A 20,513-nucleotide genomic window follows, 5' to 3' on the forward strand; every position below is an offset into this window, starting at 1 on the left:
GCGAGCTCGCGTCCTCTGGCTCTTAAATATTTGAGCTGGCAAAGCTTACATGACTTTAGTCTAAACACCGATATCAACGTGTGCTGTTCAGGTCTCACCTGTGCGCGCGCTATCAGCACCCGGGTGATGACGGAATAAATGCTCATATTCCAGCATACGGCACTCGCATTGAACAAGAGTGAATGATTTGTCCACTTATTTTATTTTTTTTTTTCTCATCGCTGTTGTTATAATGTACTGGGAAGCCAGAATGCGCATCCATTAACAGAAACATACATTAGCCGAACCCTATTTGTTTTAACAAACCACATGCGTTGTCAGAATTCAGTTGAACCGCGGTCCTAGCGCGTGCCGAACCGTGTGTGGAGAACCGTGCGGTTCGGTTTTTTTCCGCGAACCGTGCCACCCCTAGTGTTCATGACTCCACCATAAGAAAGAGACTGGGCAAAAATGGCCTGCATGCAGTTCCAAGACGAAAACCGCTGCTGAGCAAAAAGAACATAAAGCTCGTCTCAGTTTTGCCAGAAAACATCTTGATGATCCCCAAGACTTTTGGGAAAATACTCTGTGGACTGACGAGACAAAAGTTGAACTTTTTGGAAGGCGTGTGTCCCATTACATCTGGCGTAAGAGTAACACAGCATTTCAGAAAAAGAACATCATACCAACAGTAAAATATGGCGGTGGTAGTGTGATGGTCTGGGGCTGTTTTGCTGCTTCAGGACCTGGAAGACTTGCTGTGATAAATGAACCATGAATTCAGCTGTCTACCAAAAAATCCTGAAGGACAATGTCCGGCCATCTGTTCGTGACCTCAAGCTGAAGCGAACTTGGGTTCTGCAGCAGGACAATGATCCAAAACACACCAGCAAATCCACCTCTGAATGGCTGAAGAAAAACAAAATGAAGACTTTGGAGTGTCCTAGTCAAAGTCCTGACCTGAATCCTATTGAGATGCTGTGGCATGACCTTAAAAAGGCGGTTCATGCTCGAAAACCCTCCAATGTGGCTGAATTACAACAACCCTGCCAAGATGAGTGGGCTGTAACTCCTCCACAGCGCTGTAACAGACTCATTGCAAGTTATCACAAGCGCTTGATTGCAGTTGTTGCTGCTAAGGGTGGCCCAAACAGTTATTAGGTTTAGGGGCCAAGCACTTTTTCACACAGGGCCATGTGGGTTTGGATTTTGTTTTCCCTTCATAATAAAAAAAACTTCATTCAAAAACTGCATGTTGTGTTTACTTGTGTTATCTTTGATTAATATTTAAATTGTTTGATGATCTGAAACATTAAAGTGTGACAAACATGCAAAAAAATCAGGAAGGGGGCCAACACTTTTTCACACCACTGTATCTATATATATATACATACATACATACATACATACATACACACACACACACACACACACACACACACACACACACACACATACATATGTGTGTGTGGTATTTGTAATCAGGCACTGAATGGAAAACCCCAAAAAGTCCTTTCAGCCAATAGAATCATTTAGAGGCCCAAGCGTGCTAGAATTTGAACAGCTTTTGGTAGGATATCAGAGCTGGGTGATATTCATCCGCTATCTCTGGCAAGGAAATGAATGTGATTGGATGTGTGGATGAAAGGGACCGAGGAGGCAGATGTGGATATCTAACGTCTTTACCCATGATACTGTTCTTAGTGTGGCAGCAATATGGGATTACTGTGTTTTAACTGAAGCTCAAAGGAAAGAAGAATAAAAGATTTGTTGCTTTTGACTGACGGGATTAAGTCACAGACTTGAAATTGAAAGAGCCGAATAGTGAATAGAGCAGAAGAAACAGCCGACCTCAAGACAGCACTTGCTTAAACCCAGACGCCTGTGCTCTCAGGAACGCTGTCTGTTTGCTCATATTTAATAATGGGATTGTTTGTGTTGATGGTTTTGTCTTTTTTTGATGTGCAGTTTTTTTTATTTTAGTTTATTATTTTTTTACTTGTAACACCATTTTCATTTCCGTGTAAAATTCTCCCTAATTCACAAGTTTCAATCAAAATACAGCAATTATTACAGTTCATTTGTTTTAGCGGTGCCAGTACAGTCGTATATTGATAAATCACATTATATTGCACTGATATATTCATTTTCTCACTATATGCATCAATATTAATTTTATTTATGAGTGCAATAATATTCCCTAAAGGCAGTTCCTGAAAAGCAGGAACATAAATAAGCACAGTTTTCTATTGGATACCATGTTGGACAGAAAAGAAAAATGGTCTTTGCTGCAGTTTTGTCATTGTGATCCAATTAATATCTACCGACATTGTCTACAAAAAGAAAGATATTTTGAAAACATCTTTTCTTTATTTTTATAACATATTTAGATTAGTATCAACAACAACAATCATCATCATCTTTAAATAATAGTTATAGTCTTAATAGTTTTTTTTTTTTAGTTATTTGGCATTTATGACTAAAAAATTAAAGCAATAACGCATGCATGTAAATAAATAACTGTTTAATATGGTAGGTTTTTGTTTGGACATCGCAAACTAGACTTTCTGGCAGATTTTTGTCTTTTAGCAGCCGAGCCCTGCATTGGCCTGTTTATTCTTTAGTGTTTAGAAGCTGTTTAGGCATTGTTTGACCTTTCTGACCCCGTCTAGACGTCTCCTGAAAGCAGATGTCAGAGGTTGTGAATTCAGTAATGATGCTTGCTCTCATTGAATTTAGTGAGTAATGTTTGTGCTCTCTTGGTGACGTTGCCTTTTCAGTCTTGCATTTGAAGCGAGACTGAAAAGGATTCATCATTGGATTCATGTTGGTGTTGTTGTATTCTCAGTGTTCTGAGTAAACGCTGATATCCGGGTCATTCCCATGAGTCTGGTTAATGCGGGATATCATCTTAGGACAAGTCTATTATAGCGTCTGTGACTCACCCAAACTTCACCCCTGCATCGGGCTGAGTCATTGGGTCGGACCGCTCCAGTTTTTAAGCTTGAGCATTTCAGACGGTTATTCTCTTATTCAGAAGTCTTCTCTGTAGCTATATCCAATATATGTATTTTAATGTTTATGTATTTACTGTGAAATTATTTATAGATTGTTTTCCAGGCAGAAGATTTTTGAATTAATCTAATTTACAAATTTATTCTTGAGGCATTTTACAAAGATTAATAGTGAAAGGAAAAGAATTAAAATTAAAGCTGAAAAAAAAATCAAAGCCCTGTTGTTTTCTATCATAATAAAGGCTTTGGGTTTTACGTTTGGGAATCATTTAAGACCGCCATTAATATTAGTATTGTGATTTTACAGTTAAAGTAATGTACTGTAATAACCGTTATTTTAGTATTAATTTTATTTATTATTTTAAATGAGCTTTTATTATTTAAGTTTAGTTCATTTTTTATTCATTTTAATTTGTGCTTGTTTGTCATTTTTATTTTTATTTTTCCCCAAAAGTATTTATGTGAGTTTTAGTTTTTATTTTCAGGTAGTCGTTTTTATGTAACTTATTTCAGTTAGTTGCCAAGGCAACACATTTTTGTATATTTTTTTTATTTTAGTTTACTTTAAATTTTTAATCTAACACTTATATTTCCTTTCAGCCTTTTCTCAATTAATGAAAATGCTTTTTGTATTTAGTTAACGATAATAACCCTGTTATAAATATATTAAAATCACTATTAAAAATGATTTGTCTTATATTCAAATGTTTAATTTTGCAGAGGAATATTACAATAGAAATGTTTTTTTTATTTTTTAATATATTTTTATTTAGTAGTAATTATACTAAAAATTAACAATTATTTTATTCTCATTTTTTGATTTATAATCAAAATATTTGGCCAGTTTTGCAGTTGTACTAAAAACCTGCAAATGTGGAGATTTTTTATTTTTTTAGATCGCAATTACAATTTTTAGCAGAATGTTTTTTTTATCAGCCCTATAGTGCACTCACCAAGAATGAGTTAATTTGAATGAATCTGTCTCAAAGTCATATGATATAATTTCTAAATCATTATAAATCTTTACAGGAGTCATTAAGGAGACAGAATTGTTAAAGTCCCTCTCCTAATGCCTCTCGCTGTCTCTGTTTCTGTCTGTCTGATCCTCTCTGTACAGTTCGACGTGTAATCAGCCTGAGCGCTAGTAGGAAGCTGATTATAACCACACAACCACAGCAAGACCAACACTCATCTACTGGCCTGTGCCATAATCCCTCTTGCCCTCTCTCTCTCTCTCTCTCTATCTCTGTTTCCATCTCTCTCGCTCTTTTTCTCCCCGCCGTTCCCCGTCATTCCAGTCTCCACCTCCCTTCGCTTGTGACCCCCTCCGTGGCTGAATAATCTGCAGTAAAAGGTGCATTGTTCTGTGTGGCGTGGGTATCTGTGGTCATTAACCTACATACTGAGCAGCAGGCCGCCGGCTTCTTAAAGCTTTCTCAGATGCCCTCCGATCAGGAAGTTCATCGCTTGCTTCACTGTCTGTTAACCCTTTCCTTCCCCTTTGCACAGTGTTCTGGCAAAGACTCGCTGTCAGTTATAAACACTAGGGAAAGCTTAGGTACTGTTGTTATATGTTGTGTTTTTTCACCCTCATTTGTCACTATAGCTGTACCAATATAATCATATACCGTAATACTATTTTCAGCTTTTTCTCGTAGCATTTGATTGGATGCACACCATTTGATGTCAACAAAAGATATGGGAAGCATTTTTTCCTCTCTTTTAAAGGTTGATAAGCCTGTTTATTTTGCTATTTGAACTATGCATAATTAGGATATACTGTTTCATTTTATTTGCATTTAGCTTTTTTCATTGCTCTCTGCAAACTATTGCAGAACAGTTTTTTTTTTTTGTTGTTGTTGTTTTTTTTAATTGGTGCATTCATAAATTAAAAAATATAATAAGTGATAAAATAGATGCATGTTGTGGAAGAACATAAAGCAAACTGCAAAAATGAAGATTGAACTGTTAATAAGCTCATGAGCTGCCTATGTAGGTAACATTTTAAGATGTTTCTGACATGACTCGTTTTGGCCAATTATAACGCAATAACCTGATGCATCTTTTGCAAATAAAGCAATCCCACAATACCTAACAAAGAATCAAACATCAATCCAAGATGGTGGAAATGTTCATTTTATGAATAATACACTCATTATTGTTAAAAAATGAATAATACACTCATTATTATTGTTAAAAAGTGAAATTTAATTAAAAACAAAATCAAATGTTTTACTTAATTGTAGTTTTTCAACATTAGCTTGGCAACATACTGCATCCAAACTCCATTTAGAATCAGATGTTAGTCAAACTGTGTTATTAATGCAATTATGTGACACACAAGCTGCCAATGAAATCATATGTTGTCTAGTAGGTACTAAATTTGGTTTGCGACCATTGTATCAGCATCAGTTGTGTTGGTTCACTGCCGTTCGTGGAATAAAGTGTTCATCAAATGTGCACTTCAGAATGTTAATTTCATTGATGAATCATTTTTGTCAATGTTTTCTCACAGATGAAAACAAGGCGATTAATGTATTGTGTATCAATATATATTGTATCTGTGCGTTAGGTCTTAAAGTGACTTCAAGCATGTTTTTTTTGAGAAATGCTTAATGCATTACATTTGAACTAAACCTGATGGATTTTAGTTTACTAAATATACTGTAGATTTAGTCAGCTAAAATCTTATGATATAGAAGTAGACAATTCAGATGACTAAAATATGACAAACTAAATTACATTTTAGTCAAAAGACCTGATTAAAACTAAATAAACATTTGCTGTTCAGAATATCATAGAAAGCAGTAGGTCATTCAGGTACCTTTGGTCTACACTGTTAAAAAAACAACAAAAAATGTTCAAACTTGTAAATGGAGTGTTTTACTAAAATTTCATTGATAATTCAATGTTACGTGCTGTTTTTTTTTGTTAGTTTTTTTTAGTCCTCCTCCATTCAGCATTCAAACTGCGTGTCATGTTCGGTTTCTAGAGCCAAGACAATGAAACTCTCTTCAAGAGCGCACAATAACTGAGATTTAAAACTGTTAAAAGAAAAGGCTCAATAAACTATTGCACAGATCCAATATAATACGCATCAATATCTCTTCCCTTTGCCCCTTATAGTACTGTTGTACTTGTATCTCTTCCCTTTTGTCACGCCGCTGTGACCCCGTGTTGCTTCAGGCGCATCCGTCTATGCACGGGATGCGCATAAGAGCTTTGTGCCGCTCTGTATTGGAGACATCCCCTTTTGTATTATAATACTTTTGTGCAGTGAAGGATTATTAATAGTCTTTCTTGTTCTGTCATATCTATATGTTGCTGCCTTCATTACTGTGCTATACATTTAAAAGAAATGTCTTTTCATTTTATAGTAGGCTATACATTTAATGTGTAGCATTTTACTAGATTTAGTCCTATGCTTATTGTTCCCCACTAAATAATTTTGTTTCACTAAATGTTTAAATTTTAAGTTGTCTATTTAGTGTAACGCGCAAAAGAATGATGATCAGGTCAACACACAGTGAATGTCAAGACTGCTCACTAGGTTTTGAAACTGAGCTTTTCCTAATAAACATCCATGTAATTGTGTTCATGCATGTCCGCTGACACAATATACTTGTGGTCTATAATTTTGACATTGTAAAATGAAAAAGTTCCTTATTTCTCCTTTTTGTTTATGGCACAGGACCTATTTTGACTGCGGTATTCCTTGGGAATACAGATGTTGGCCGTGACTCGCTGTTGTGTCGTGTCACTCTTGAGGTTGTGCGGCTGTTGTTGTGTTGATCAGGGATTACTAACCTCACTTGAGCAGAGCTCTTGTTGTTGTACTGTTTTTATTGTTTTTTTTTATATTGAGTGTCTGATTTCAGCAGACGGTTGGGGGAAGGGAGCATATTTACTGGGCCAATGACAGCGGGACGTTCAGATGATGTTATAGCGGTCAGGCCTGAGACGCGAGCTGCGAGTGGCCTATTGTTTTTATGAAAGCGTGTGCGTGCGTTTGAGACTCTCTTTCCCTAAAGACTGTTCTGATCTCCTGGAAGGACATTGTGTGAATATTCTGTCTAATATTCTGCGTGTGATTATGCACTTGTATGCTGTGATGGAGGAGAGGATGTGTTTGTGTGTGAGGCGTGTTCATGTTCGAGCATGCGTGTGTTGGTAAATGCCCAAATGGAAAAAGCTTTCCCGTAATTGGAAGCTTGGCCTTCAGCAGTAGCCAATCACAGCTCGACTTCACATTCAAAACAGCACTAGAGCTCTGAAATGATTTAAAACCACTGCAGAGGATGTTAAAAAATAATTTTCAGGATAATCTGAAGAATTCCTTCAGATTTAATGATTTTTCCACAGTCTGTTTTAAAACACACAAAACATAAAATGCTAATTTTTAAGTTTCTTTACTGTCAGATTTTGTATGTATATCTTAAAAAGGGTTTTTGGTTTGCTTATTAAATATTTGATAATACTCAAACTACTTTAAGTAGGCCTACATTAGACAATACTTTCTACATGGGCAATACTTTATAACAAAAATTAGGAATTTAAATCAATTTCTACATCTAATAATAATTTTTTTTTTAATATAAAGTTGTTAACATTAGTTAAAATTTGATGAATTAACAGCAGCACAATTGAAACTGTTACCATATTATAATACTTACCTATTCGCAATTATACAATTTAACTCTATTTGTCTATTTGCAGTTCATTTAACATTTTACCTGAAAAACTGAATATTCAAAAATAAAAAATAGGACTTGATTTTTAGCGATTGGGAATTGATTGGCTGTGAACTGAATGCAAGTTAAATAAGTCTAATTGTCTATTGGGTATTATTAATTATAATGCAACAACAGTGGAAAATTAAAGCTATTTAAGAGGTAAAGCCATTTAATTTTGATTTAAGATTACAAATGATTCCTTTTGTGTATATAAGATGCATTATGTATTCATTTATTAAGTAAAATGTTAACGCAAACCCTGAATGTGTGAATATGTATATTTATGAGTTTATTTGATTTTCATATGCGTCTTTGTAATTTTGAAATTGAAACAGAGAACACTGTTTTTATTGAAATAAAAAAATTCTAAAAATTCCCAGCGCCAGATGACGAATGCCTCTTTTACATTACGAGAGTGTGATTGGGTCATTTCGACCCACACACTGTCTCAGATTAGTGCTCATTCACTATTACTCCACGTCAAAATACAGGCTTTCTAGCGTCCACATGTGCACTGAGAGCGTATGCTGTGTGTAGAAACTATTCTTAGCGTGTCGGTCCTCCTCTGCAGTCACTAGATCAGGTTACCGTGTTCCATGCAGCTCTTTCACATGCCGTTCAACGTGTGTGAGTGGGTTCACTTAGATACACTTCGGGGACAAATTTGTCTTCAGAAGTGAGCTAAATCTGACAAACCTTCCATTTGGGCATATTTGAACTTGTTAGGTAAAACTGCTCATAAATAAAGTAAACAATGTTTATTTTTAACATTTCTTGTAGGAGTATAGTGTGGGTTTGGTTTACTCTATAATAATCGTTATTAGGCTTAAAAAATAAAGGATTGTATATGTCCTGATAAATGGCGAAGAAATGTGTGTGTAGTTTTACTATGTTTTGATGCGTAGTTTTACTGTAGTACTACCTTATTGTAGACATTTTTTTGTATTTACAGCCCTGTAGATAAATGACATTTTACTGTATTATACTATGCTGCTTTGTTAATTGAGAGTGATGAAGAAAGGACTTGATTTGTTGTTGTGTTTGTCATGTGTTAGCTTAAGTTGGTACAAATTGAATTTAGTTGTTTGAAGTTGCCAAACAATTAATGCATTGCAGTAAAATTACGTATTTTTAGTAATCAAAGTTAGATTGTTTGAAAGCTATAGTATTTGGTCAAAGTTGTCTTTTGGTCATAATTTTGACTGTCATTATTATGAATTAAAATCTACAAATAGTCATAACTAAGAAAAGAAGTCAATCAACAAAAAAGGGTTGTTGTTTTTGTGTTAATTTTGACTAGATTTATGATTTTGTATGTATTTGTATTAATGCATTCTAAGAAGGGATTCTCCAATACCACTCTTTCTAGTACTCTGCCGATACTTTTAGTTTTGGTACTTGCCGATACAGAGTACCGATACCGGTATTTTCATTGTATTTGTAAATTTTTAAAATATTGGGTACAGAAACCAAAAGAATATGGATAATGTTAGTTGGTTAACTTCATTTATCAAATTTATATATTCAGTTATTTTCACACTTAATTATGCCCATTAAAATGTTGGCCTATTTTACAAGTTTTAGTTACTTTCACTGTTAATTTTTTGCTCTATGGTACATCATCTTTAATTTAATAGCATTACAGCGGCAGTACTGTAATCACGCGTTTTGTTGTAATAATGCAGGGAAACACTCATTATAAATCTTTCAGAAATATAAGTAGCGTTTTTCATCTGAAACATACTGCAATTTATATTCCAAAGCGACTCCCATAATACAGAAACACTCATGAAGCAAGCAAAACGTGCGCAACGCGCGCACGTATTTGTATTGTATTGTAAGTACAGTACAGCCTAGCGCATTTACACTGGCTGATAGTATCACTTTCGCCATAAAATCATGTATGCTTAAGATTGAAAATAAATGTTGTTTGTAGTGAGTGCTCCTATAAATGTTGTTTTATATTTACAGATTAGTTTTAATCCAAATGATGCATGTGCTAAGTGAGATCAAAGATCATGCAACAGAAGTGCTCTCTCTCTCTCTCTCTCTCTCTCTCTCTCTCCCTACCGTTAAGTAACGTAACTTATGCATTGTTTTACTTACTTGTTTTTGATATATCCGAGCAAACTACCAACTTTCTGGTGATGTCTGTGAGAAGGGGATATTAGCTCACAGGGGTAGACAATAAGGGAAATTTGCCACTGGCCCTCTGGGCCAGTGTCTTTTGAAGTTCACTGGCCCAGGTCAACACGTCGGGTATTGATCCCAATAATCACGAAAAAGAACAGTTTGCTTGAACAACATGAATAACATTTATTTTTTTTAAGGTAGGTTTAGTGCAAAGTGCAGCAAAACTGTGCAAAAACATGAAACAAGTGCAAATAAACCTATTGCATAGGATTCATTCTCCGTAGTCACACAGCAATTCATTATATTATGTTCATACCATAGGTTTCATACACGTTAACTTTTCTCTAACTTACTTGTCTGCATATGTGGAGCGTAAGGCTGTCGGGATCACGTAACGTGTTAGCGGTGGTTTTAAAAGTACGTCCGGGCCACCGGGCCATTTATATTGTCGACCCCAGGCTCAACAAGCTCGTGCATGTGCGCCGCCAGGTGCTTTGCTTATCAGCTCACGCACATCAGCTATACAGGCGTAAATACTGAATGTTTAACATTATATTAATTGCATACATATACTTCGAAAGACATCCTTAATCTCTTATAATAACTCCATTCTGCTGTCTGTTGTTCTGTTGCTGGTGTTTCTTTGTCTGAATACGGCACTTATCACATGCTGTGTTTGTATCGGCATTTGGTATCTGGGCATTTTAACGAGTACGAGTGCAGTATCGGTACCAGTATCGGTATCGGCGCATCCCTAATTCTAATTATGGCATAAGTTGATTTTTTTTTTTTTTTTGGGGGCTATAATTTTGACTGTCATAATAATGACTATGAATGTATTAAAATACATAACTAAATTCATAATTATATAAAAAGTCAAAATTATGACAGTTGATTTGTTTTGTGATAATTTCGCCTCATAATTATGACCTAGTGATTGATTTACAAATCAACAGATCTGTATTAATTCCACCGAAAAAAATTGGTATAGAAACAGTTTTCACAATTAATTATAAATAAATGGCAATTGTATCGAAATGGAAATTGTTAAATACACTCCAATGATATTTGTTTTATTTACAATTAGTGCTGGGCTGTATGACCAAAAATTTATATCACGGTATTTTTTCAAAATTTGACCAGTTTCACGATATGACGGTATTTTTTTTATTTAATTTTTTTCATGCATGACCGAGTGTTAACCACATTTTCTAATGGCTGGGAGAAGAAATACAGCTGTAGATTGATTTAAAATGCCCTACTGTCATGATGAGTCAATATTGTAGAAATATTCCACACTAAATAGTGAAACACGACCCATTAATAGCCTACATGTTAACCAGGATTCACTCTCCTTTACATCGCAACATCGTCTGATAAAGTCTGCGTCTTGAATAACAAACTAAAAAAAAAAAAAAGTGCATAATATGAGCATAGTTCGTCTGTTAATATTTATAATTCCAAACAGTTAGTAAGCGACAGGTGCTTGGAAACGCTGTTTTGTACTCTTTTACTGAGGAGTCTGCTGCGGTACAGCCATCTGAACGCGCTGCTTCTCTGCCGCTCACTGCACAGAACAGATGCCGAGAGAAGCTATACTGCGCCGGGAAAGTCAGACCTCGTGCTCCAGGAGCAGCACAGTATATATATATATTTTTTTGTATTTAAAATGGCTCATCTTAATCTTTTCTTTATTGTATAAGTTTGGTTTTGCACTGCGGATATTCAGAAGAGCTTGAGGAATAATGATTGTATTTCTATTACATAAAGCTCTAGTGTCTCTGCTGGATTCATTACTCATGGTTTTTATTTGTAGCACCTGTCTGTGACTCACGCACGGAACTTCTAAGAGCATGTCGTCTCAAAAACATTAGAGCTGTGCCGTTGCAGAGGGCTTCGGCGAAGGCCTGCCGCTTTCTCTTCCTCTGTATGGTAATGCCGAGACCTGCAGTGTGTGTGTTTAGTATGAGCAGTATCGTGCTATTCGAAAGACTTAGCACAACGCCAACTCATTCTGATGACGACATGCAGTTGTTGCACCATTTTTCACACTATAACAGTTTCCATCACTCCGAATGCATCACCAAGCAGATGTTTACCACACAAAAGTGCCATCTGAACTCTGTCATGACACTTCCTCTGTGAAATACAGAGCATATCGAGTGATAATGTCTGTTGTATGGTTCTGAACTATGTGGTGTCCATTTGTTTTCCTTCAGTAACGCCTGAATAAATCCAAAGCATTCTGGGAAGGTCATTTCTGGGTCTGCCCTTCCAGAAGTGAATATGTTAGTGCTAACAGCAGTAATCATATTGTATATTACAGTATTTATAGACGGACAAAAGCCAGCCCTTCGTAAGTACACAGAGATAGCATTACGGAGATTTGTGTGCGCTATGATGATAGCTTTCGCTGTGGTCCTCTGTTTTGTATTATGTGTAAACCGTGTGCTTACTGTATCAGACAATAGCTTAAAAATCTATTATGTCCTGTCACAGTAAATAGAAAATTCTGTCTAACACCAGCATTTCATTTGTAGAGCAATTGTGCAAACTGTGGCTTTACATATACAAAAATACAGCAGTGGTATTACTATGGTACAGGGATTGTGTATCATGCTACTTTGAAATAGGCCTATACCATGGAACCGAATGTTTGCGGTCTATATACATCGCCTACCTTGATATTTGCATGGTGAATATGGAAGAATATGACAGAATTACCCAAAAAGTAATGGGAAATGTTGAAAAACTGGAAAATCCGCAGCATAGAGTGTATTATGCAAATATGTATAAGTTTGTGAATAAGGTTTTTTATTTATTTATTTAAATATTTTATTTTATTTATAGTTTTTTTAATAAAAATACATACAAATCAAGTCAAAATCTTTTGTTATAATTCATAATTATGACATAGTATGTCATAGTTATATCTCATAGTATTGTATTTTCTCCGAAAGACATTGCTTTTTGTCATCTTTAAAATGTCATGTACAGCAGGAGCACTAATAAAATATAGCCCATGGTATCAATGACATTCATTAACACATTACCTCTCTGTACGATTTATATACGCTTTGATTTTCATCATTTTCATATCGACTTTCATATCAATATAAACCAACTAAACAAGATATTTCCAGCTCTGAATGCATACGTTGCAAGTATGTGTTTCATTCTTAGCATTGCTTCTACAGTCACTATTTTTTGAGACCGACAGTTTGAAGAGTTTGCTAAGCAAGTTAGTTATCATTACTTAAACTATCTTACCTAGATACCTGAATAATAACATCCAGTATAATGCCGCAGACATCTGAAGGATACAGTATTGCTCTCTTGAGTACTGAGGCCTGTTAATGAATTTGCTTAATAAAATAACTTTTTAATGAATTTTTGCATCGTTAATATATTTATTATGTGTTTTATAAAGCAATTAAGCATGGTGCTGTTATATTGTACCTGTGGGATCACGTTAAAATGAAGGTGTTGATGGATATATTAGAAATGCACTGCGTTTCAGGGCTTTGGATATTGTCTTGTGATGCATTGCAGAGGTTGAATAGCAGACTGCAGTGCGCGCTGAGGATAGCAGCACCTTTATTATTAAAAAAAGTGGTCCAGGGGTATGAATTAGCTTTTTGTTGAGATGGCAGATGTGAGCGTAAATGGTTTTGGGATGTTTAGACTCTTACAGATAGTATGTATTGGAGCATATGTGTGTGTACAGGAACTATCAGAAAATTCACACTGTACATTTCAAAGATTCTTTAGTAATTAGTCACACCCATAGCAGGGTTGTGACGGTGAGGAAATTTTCCCACCGGTTAATCGACGTATGACAACACCGGTAATACCAGTATTACCGTGGTGGTGGTGGGGTCGTTTGAGTTTTCCCTCTTTTCCTCGAATTTGCGGCAATTCGGCATCAAGCAGTTGTTTGTTTTTAGTTTGTTTGAGTTTTCCCACTTTCCTTTGTTTGAAAAGCACCGTGCGCATTTTACTTTCACTTGGGGGAAAAATCACAGTTTAAATAAAATAAAAACTAGCAAATACTGTGGAACCAAATAAATGAGAAACGAATGTTAAAAAAAACCTTCCAATATCACTTTAGATAAATGGCAGGTCAACAGGCTTTTCAAAATCCAAAATAATTTTTTTAAATGGGCGCTTTTACATTTCGTTTTGAAATTGTTCTGCCATCGTCTTGTCTGTCTCACCTCACTCTTCTGTCAGTCACCTCGGCTCGCTCTCCTCGCGTGTTCAATGAAATCTGATCTGTGATGCGCGACTGTCGTTCGCTCGATGTGTTGCATTGAGCAGCCGTGTTCAGTTTTAATTGTAGTGTCTGTTCTCTAACTGAACTAAATGATTTTTATTACTATTAAAAAAAAAAAAATCTAAATTACGGTGAGGGACGGTGCCGCGGTGGGCAAGTGAAGTATCACCGCCAACACCGTCTATCGCAGCAAGCCTAACCCATAGTGATTTGAATTATCTAGCTCATGTTCTTTTTGTCTGTCAGACTATTCTTGCAAATTTAAAAGGATAGTTCAATCAAAAATGATAATTCTGTGATCACTTGCTCAGCCTTCACATCATTCCAAACCTGTATGACTTTCCATATTTTTGGAAACACAAAAGATATTCAGAATTACTTTAATTTTGATTATACCGTTTTTGTCTGTACAATGAGAGTCCAAAACAACACTAGGTATGTTTGTGTATAATATCCGTCAGTCTGAACTACGGATCCTAAACAGTCCTAAACATTGCAATCTCAAGGTTAAGATTTAAAAATCTGATTGAGAAAATGGTGGGATTCAAGCGTTTACGTTCTTAATATTTTTTTCTATTGATCAGATTGTTTCAGGTCTACACCACTGCTTTCAGTCGGGTCGATGTTTCATTGGGATCAATTTAAACATTTACATAAAGGCTTTTCACTCTGATTTAGCCATCAATTCAACTGTTTGGTTGCATGTAAACATTGCTACTGATTGGTCCCCATTGATTTTCATTGTATAGACTAAAGAGACGTTTTTTAAAATATTTTCTTTTTCGTCCTCATACAGGTTTGGAAGTTGTTTATCCCTTTAATCTCAAAATATATTCCATTATGCAAGTATTCTCCAAACTACAAAAAAGCTTCAAGCTACGCAAGCTTATTTTTGTACGCTGTTGCATTGCAAAATGTTGCAAAAAATAAATTATAAATACACTTGGTAAAATTACTTAATTCTAATAAATATGCTCAATTTTGGTCAATATTTGGAAATATTTTTAATTCATTACATAATATACATTACAATCAAATACGTCAAAATTGACATTTGTATGCATTTAATACATTGCAACTCATAATTATGACAAAGTAATCATTACGACTTATTAGTATTAGTATTAAAAATATAAATAAATCCATAACTATAATTGTATTCAAAGTGTTTTGTTAATTTTGAATTATTAAGTCTTAGTATGTCATAATTGTGACTTATGATGTATAATTTTATGATTTGTATGTATTTGTATTTCTAATTCATTCAAGTCAAAAACTTTTTTTGTTATAAATTTGACTCATAATTCTGACTCTTTGCAAAAAGTTATTTTTTTTGTTACAATTTTTACTATTGAATTTGTGTGAATTTTCTAGGTCATAACTATGATGTTGACTAATTATTGACTGTCATAATTATGAATGCAAAAGCTTATTTTGTAAATTCTTGCATGTCAAACTGCAATTCCTAATGCATTGGAAGAACATGTGGCTGTAGTTTTACTTTCAAGTCAATTACTCTCATGGTAAAGCAAGATCTCGAAGAGGCTCTCGCTGAGTTAGAGTAGTTGCATTTGCATCTGCAAACTGGTTTCTGACCTTAATGTTCCCGGCCACCAAGAAAGTGGCACGGTTCCCTCTGCTCTGATTTGTCTTGGTTTCTTGATTTCTGGCAGGTGTTGTGACTCAGTGTTTCTCTGTTCAGAGAATATTTGGCCGATGGTAAACAGTTAACCTCTGAAGATTTGATTGCAGTTTCCTGTTGTTTGTTTAGCGTGGTGCTGCTGGATTACGTTCGTGTGTTCAACTGCAGCATTATCTGCCTGTCCTTTTGCCGTACTGTAGCTGTATTGACACACTGATTTACGATATTCATTTTGGCTGGACATTGACACAAATTTCAAGATTTGATTTGTTTTTGAGCTTGCTTTTTGATTTAAATTCTAATTTTGTTTCCTTTTTGATTGAATATCATTTGGACACATCAGATTAGTGGTCGACCGATATATATTGGCCGATATTTGTCATTTTTCAAATATCTGCATTGGCCGATAAGTTTTTCTTGTTTGGCTGAAGGCATTCAAGGTGGGACTTTTATTTTGACAGCGCTGAGAATGGCAGCACCTGAGCACACAGCGCTCACATTCTCCCTCTTGTTTGCTGTCGTCGTTCACAGTTCTGTCTAATACGGATAGGAGTCTGTCTAAAAATCAGATAGAACGGTTAAACAAAGGAATTAAAATGTATACAAAAAGTATTATAAGGATTGCTTTTATAGTAATAGTTTTATAATGTTTGCCTTTCTTTCTCATTGTTTACAAGCTGTTTTAATTACATTAATGACACTAATTGAGTGATTTATATGAGATCATACGTTTCAGTAAGTTGTACTGTTCCTTTCAACATACCTCTGATATTCTTTCATATTTATTTCATGCCATAACTAGTAGTAAATAGGAAGAGATTAATGGTTATTAGGGATGCACAATACTGGATTTTTTCCCAATATCCATTATGCTGATATTTTTCAACCCATTTTTGTCAATACCGATGTATTTCCTTTGTTTGGAAAAAAACAGTCTCTTCTGTGCAGAGATTGTAAGCAAATTATCTTTAATTTTGGTTAGTTAACAAAAACTTAGGCTATATCTTCGAATTTTCATTGATTTATTATGGCAAATGACATCAAGTTGACTGTTCCAACATGACACGTCAACGTATCTGGAGCGGTCAAATAGGGCATCTATACATATCTATGGTTGACTCTATCGCACATGGGACGCGTCATTCTGTGTTTGCTTAATTGCTTTCTCCGATTAAATATGGCGATTTCAAAGCAGTGAATCTAATCACCATTCTGACAAAAGTTCCCTTCAAGAATGACCACACTGCTGACATGACTGCTTTGCTAGCACACCCTGAGCACATGTGAGCTATTCATCTAATCGGCAGGGCATATCGGCATAATATTTCATATCGGGCCGATACCGATGTTTAAGCCATTATCGACCGATTCCGATAATATTGTGCGACCCTAATGGTTATATATGCTGCTTGAACTGAGGAATGTCTTGACACTTGAAATGAGCATCAACATGACATTTTATTAGTTGAGTTTTGTTATAAAATTGACAATGTGAAGCTGAAACTTTAATTTCAAAGGTTACAAAGCACGAACTTGTGATTTAATAGGCGTGCTACAAATAATAGTTCATCAGCTGAAAACAGCACAGACTAAAACATCAGTTTTTGAATCAATATCATTTAATTAAAATGAGAATAGTTTCAAATCAAGAATTCTGTATTTCCAGTCCTATTATTTACACGTAAATATGAAGTGATGCAAAAAAATACAGAACAGGACGTGTCCAAAACGAGAGTTGAAGAACGACTTGCCACATTAATACAGAATTAAACAGATATCCAATGTGGAACAATTCATTTTACAATATTCGTTCTGTACTTCTTTAATTTTCCCCCTTTTCCAAAGCTGTTCCTGTAGTTTATTTGTCCGTGTCGGGGTCAAGAGGACAGACAGAGCCGTAATGCTGGATGTATGTGGTGATGCCACACAGGGTGGTTTGTTGGTGGGGCGGCAGACTGCGGTCACGCGCTGGAGGGTTTGGAGCGCTCTGTTTGTGTTTCCATTCCCCGGCTCTGGCCCCTGTCTTTCTGCGTGCCTGTTTTTGCCTTCGTCTCACGTCTCGGAGGCAGGAATAAACCTAGTCATTTGCTTCCCAAAAGTTCCCTGAAATTTAGTTGGCAGTTTGCATGCACTGTGGTACAGTCCTCCATCCGTGTACTGCCAGAACAACCTTGAATGTTATTTTGTGACTCTGATGTAAACAGCGTATCGTAATCACGACTGTGAGGTTTGTTTCTGGGGCAAAAAGCTGTCTTTGCTTCCTCAGAGTGTTTGACGTTTCTCTGTGATGCCAGGCCTGTGGATGTGAGGGATTTCAGGATAACGCACCACTTCAGAGGGAATAAACCCATGAAATATTAATGTCGACGACTACCTAGAGTGCACACTAAACAATGAACGCTGTTTCCTGGCGTTGAATTTTTCATTTTTGGGTTCTGGTGAAGAGTTGGGTGAAATCTCAAACGGATGATGTTAGACATGGAAGGGGCAGACGAGATGACTCTAGTTTGTTTTGCTTTGGGAAAATACATAAGTAAAATAAAAAAGACTATTGCAACATGTTAAGTGCACGTTATTTTTAAATGCAAACTATAAAAATAATTGAAGTTGTAAACAAAGATTATTGAATTTTACAAGAAAATCGAGTTTCTGTTTTTCTATTTCAAAATTTCATTTTAAGTACTTAAAATTTCTTTGTAATTATTTGCGAAATTTACCAACAGTTTGAATGAAACTTGTATATATATCGAAAAAATATATATTCCCGTGGGTAACATTTGCAGTAGGCACAGTTATTTGAGGATTATGCCACTGATTTATATACTGTTGTAATGCTTGTATTATTTTGTGCTACTTCTAATATTGCACATTGTGAAGCCCTTTAAGTTTCACACCAATTTACTGTAATTAAGGTCCATTTTTAAAGGTGATGCTTGAATTAATGGGTTTTCCTTTCAACAAGTGGTCAACATTTGGTCATTTAAGGGTGCACTGTGAGACCTTTTATATTTGTAATAAATATAATGTGAAAAATGATGCTACATTGAATCAGTTTCAGATTCCGGCCGCTATAGAATACTATATATCAGCACTCATGCATATATTTGTGATGTTGATCGGAGGATGTGTGCACATAGGGTATGAAACATCATTTTTAATTATTAAAATGTTAATATTGGCCATATCAAAAGTGCTTCTAGGAAAATGTTTCAGTCCTGAAACGTGTTGGTTTAAGTGTGATTTTAAACTTGTTTTTAAAAGCGTACTAGTCTGGTTGTAACTTGTTTGCGAGGGTGAAACTTCAGAGACTTGAGAGAGGATGGATTATTGGGTTTAAGAGACCGTGTGTGTAGCACGGTATTTATGCTGGCACAGTGAGCATAGGAAATATTGTGGTGAAGCTGTAACACATTTGTCCCACACTGATGATGCACGCAGACAGTGCAGCTCTTTTCTCCTCCCCGCCTCTTCTTTCTCAGAGGGAGTGACTCAGCTAGTTTGAACTCGGTCCCGCTGGGTGTCAGGTGTCGTGGAAATGTTCTTTCCCAGGAGCCTCTGCTCCGTGTCATCTGCTCCAGTCTGTCGGGGAAGGTATTGTTGAAGTCTGTGGGTCTCTGCTGATTTGCTTTTCATCCAGAAGAGACCTGGCCGCCAGCGTCAGGCGCTCTCTAATTGCTGACTTTCTTGTTTGTTGCTTTGAGAAAATGCAGAATAAAATGTAAAGATAAGATAAAGCACTGAAGGTCTAGTTTTTGGCTGCCAGCTCATGTGAAGCTTTTTTTTTTTGATATGTAAACAACTCTTTATTTTTTAGCCTCTTTATTGTGCTGATGCAAAAATGTATGCAGATACATAGTTTACTTTAGCCATATAAAGACCAAGAAAAGCAAGAACGTATTTGAGCAGTGAAATATGACATACAAACCACTGTGTTATGCATAATTATACATGTGTATTTATACATTTTTACATATAAATTATATGATTGTAATATTATAGTCTGATTTATTTCACTTTCAGTGAATCAAATTAAAAGTCTGTATATAAGTGAAGTAATATTATAAATGATGTATTATTTAAATGTATTTGTAAAATATATCTGGGTAAATATTGCAGAGACTGTGCTATCACCATCTGATACTATGGTACTAGTTTAAGTAGTCAGACATCATTGTGCATCATTGTGGTTTTGTGTGATGCAGCAGCAGCTGCAGTTATTTTGTTGCGCTGGTGTGAAACACATGTCTGTAATCAGTCGACATGAACATCAGTGCTGTTCCCACTGAATGACCTCTGAAACAGGAAAATGAAGCTCACATGATCCAAACACGCACCCGGCTTTTTGAATATTATTTTAGTTCAAGCACCCAGGATGTTTGTTATTAGTGGTGTTTAAGAACCAATCAGAACAGCTTTTCTGGAAGCTTTCTTGTATTTCCTGTACACTTTTGTGTTTTCAGTGCGCTTTGAATTGACTTGTCAAACAGGCTTGAGAAGTGCCAAACTATTCCTGACTTGTCTAAATGTGTGATTGAGATTTTGGAGAAGATTGATTGTTGCTGTCTCAGTTCTTCTCTATACCCAGAGGTTAACTTTGACAGATTGTCTCATGTATTTTTGGACCCGTAGCTTTTGAGTCGGAGTCTCTCTCTGGTGGCGTGAAGTTGATGTTCTCCTTGCCAAGTTGTGTGTGTGTGTGTGTTTTCTTCTGGTTCCTGAGATTTTGGGGATTTTGG

General features: G+C 35.7%; 1 protein-coding gene across 2 annotated transcripts in view; it reads left to right on the top strand.

The window, feature by feature from the left end:
- LOC306846027 (ankyrin repeat domain-containing protein 12-like) overlaps positions 1 to 20,513 on the top strand; it is a 49,881-nt gene that overhangs the window by 13,232 nt on the left and 16,136 nt on the right. The gene's annotated exons all lie outside the window — the stretch shown is intronic.

This window comes from Barbus barbus (assembly GCF_936440315.1).
Source record: "Barbus barbus genome assembly, chromosome: 26".
Lineage (NCBI taxonomy): Eukaryota > Metazoa > Chordata > Actinopteri > Cypriniformes > Cyprinidae > Barbus > Barbus barbus.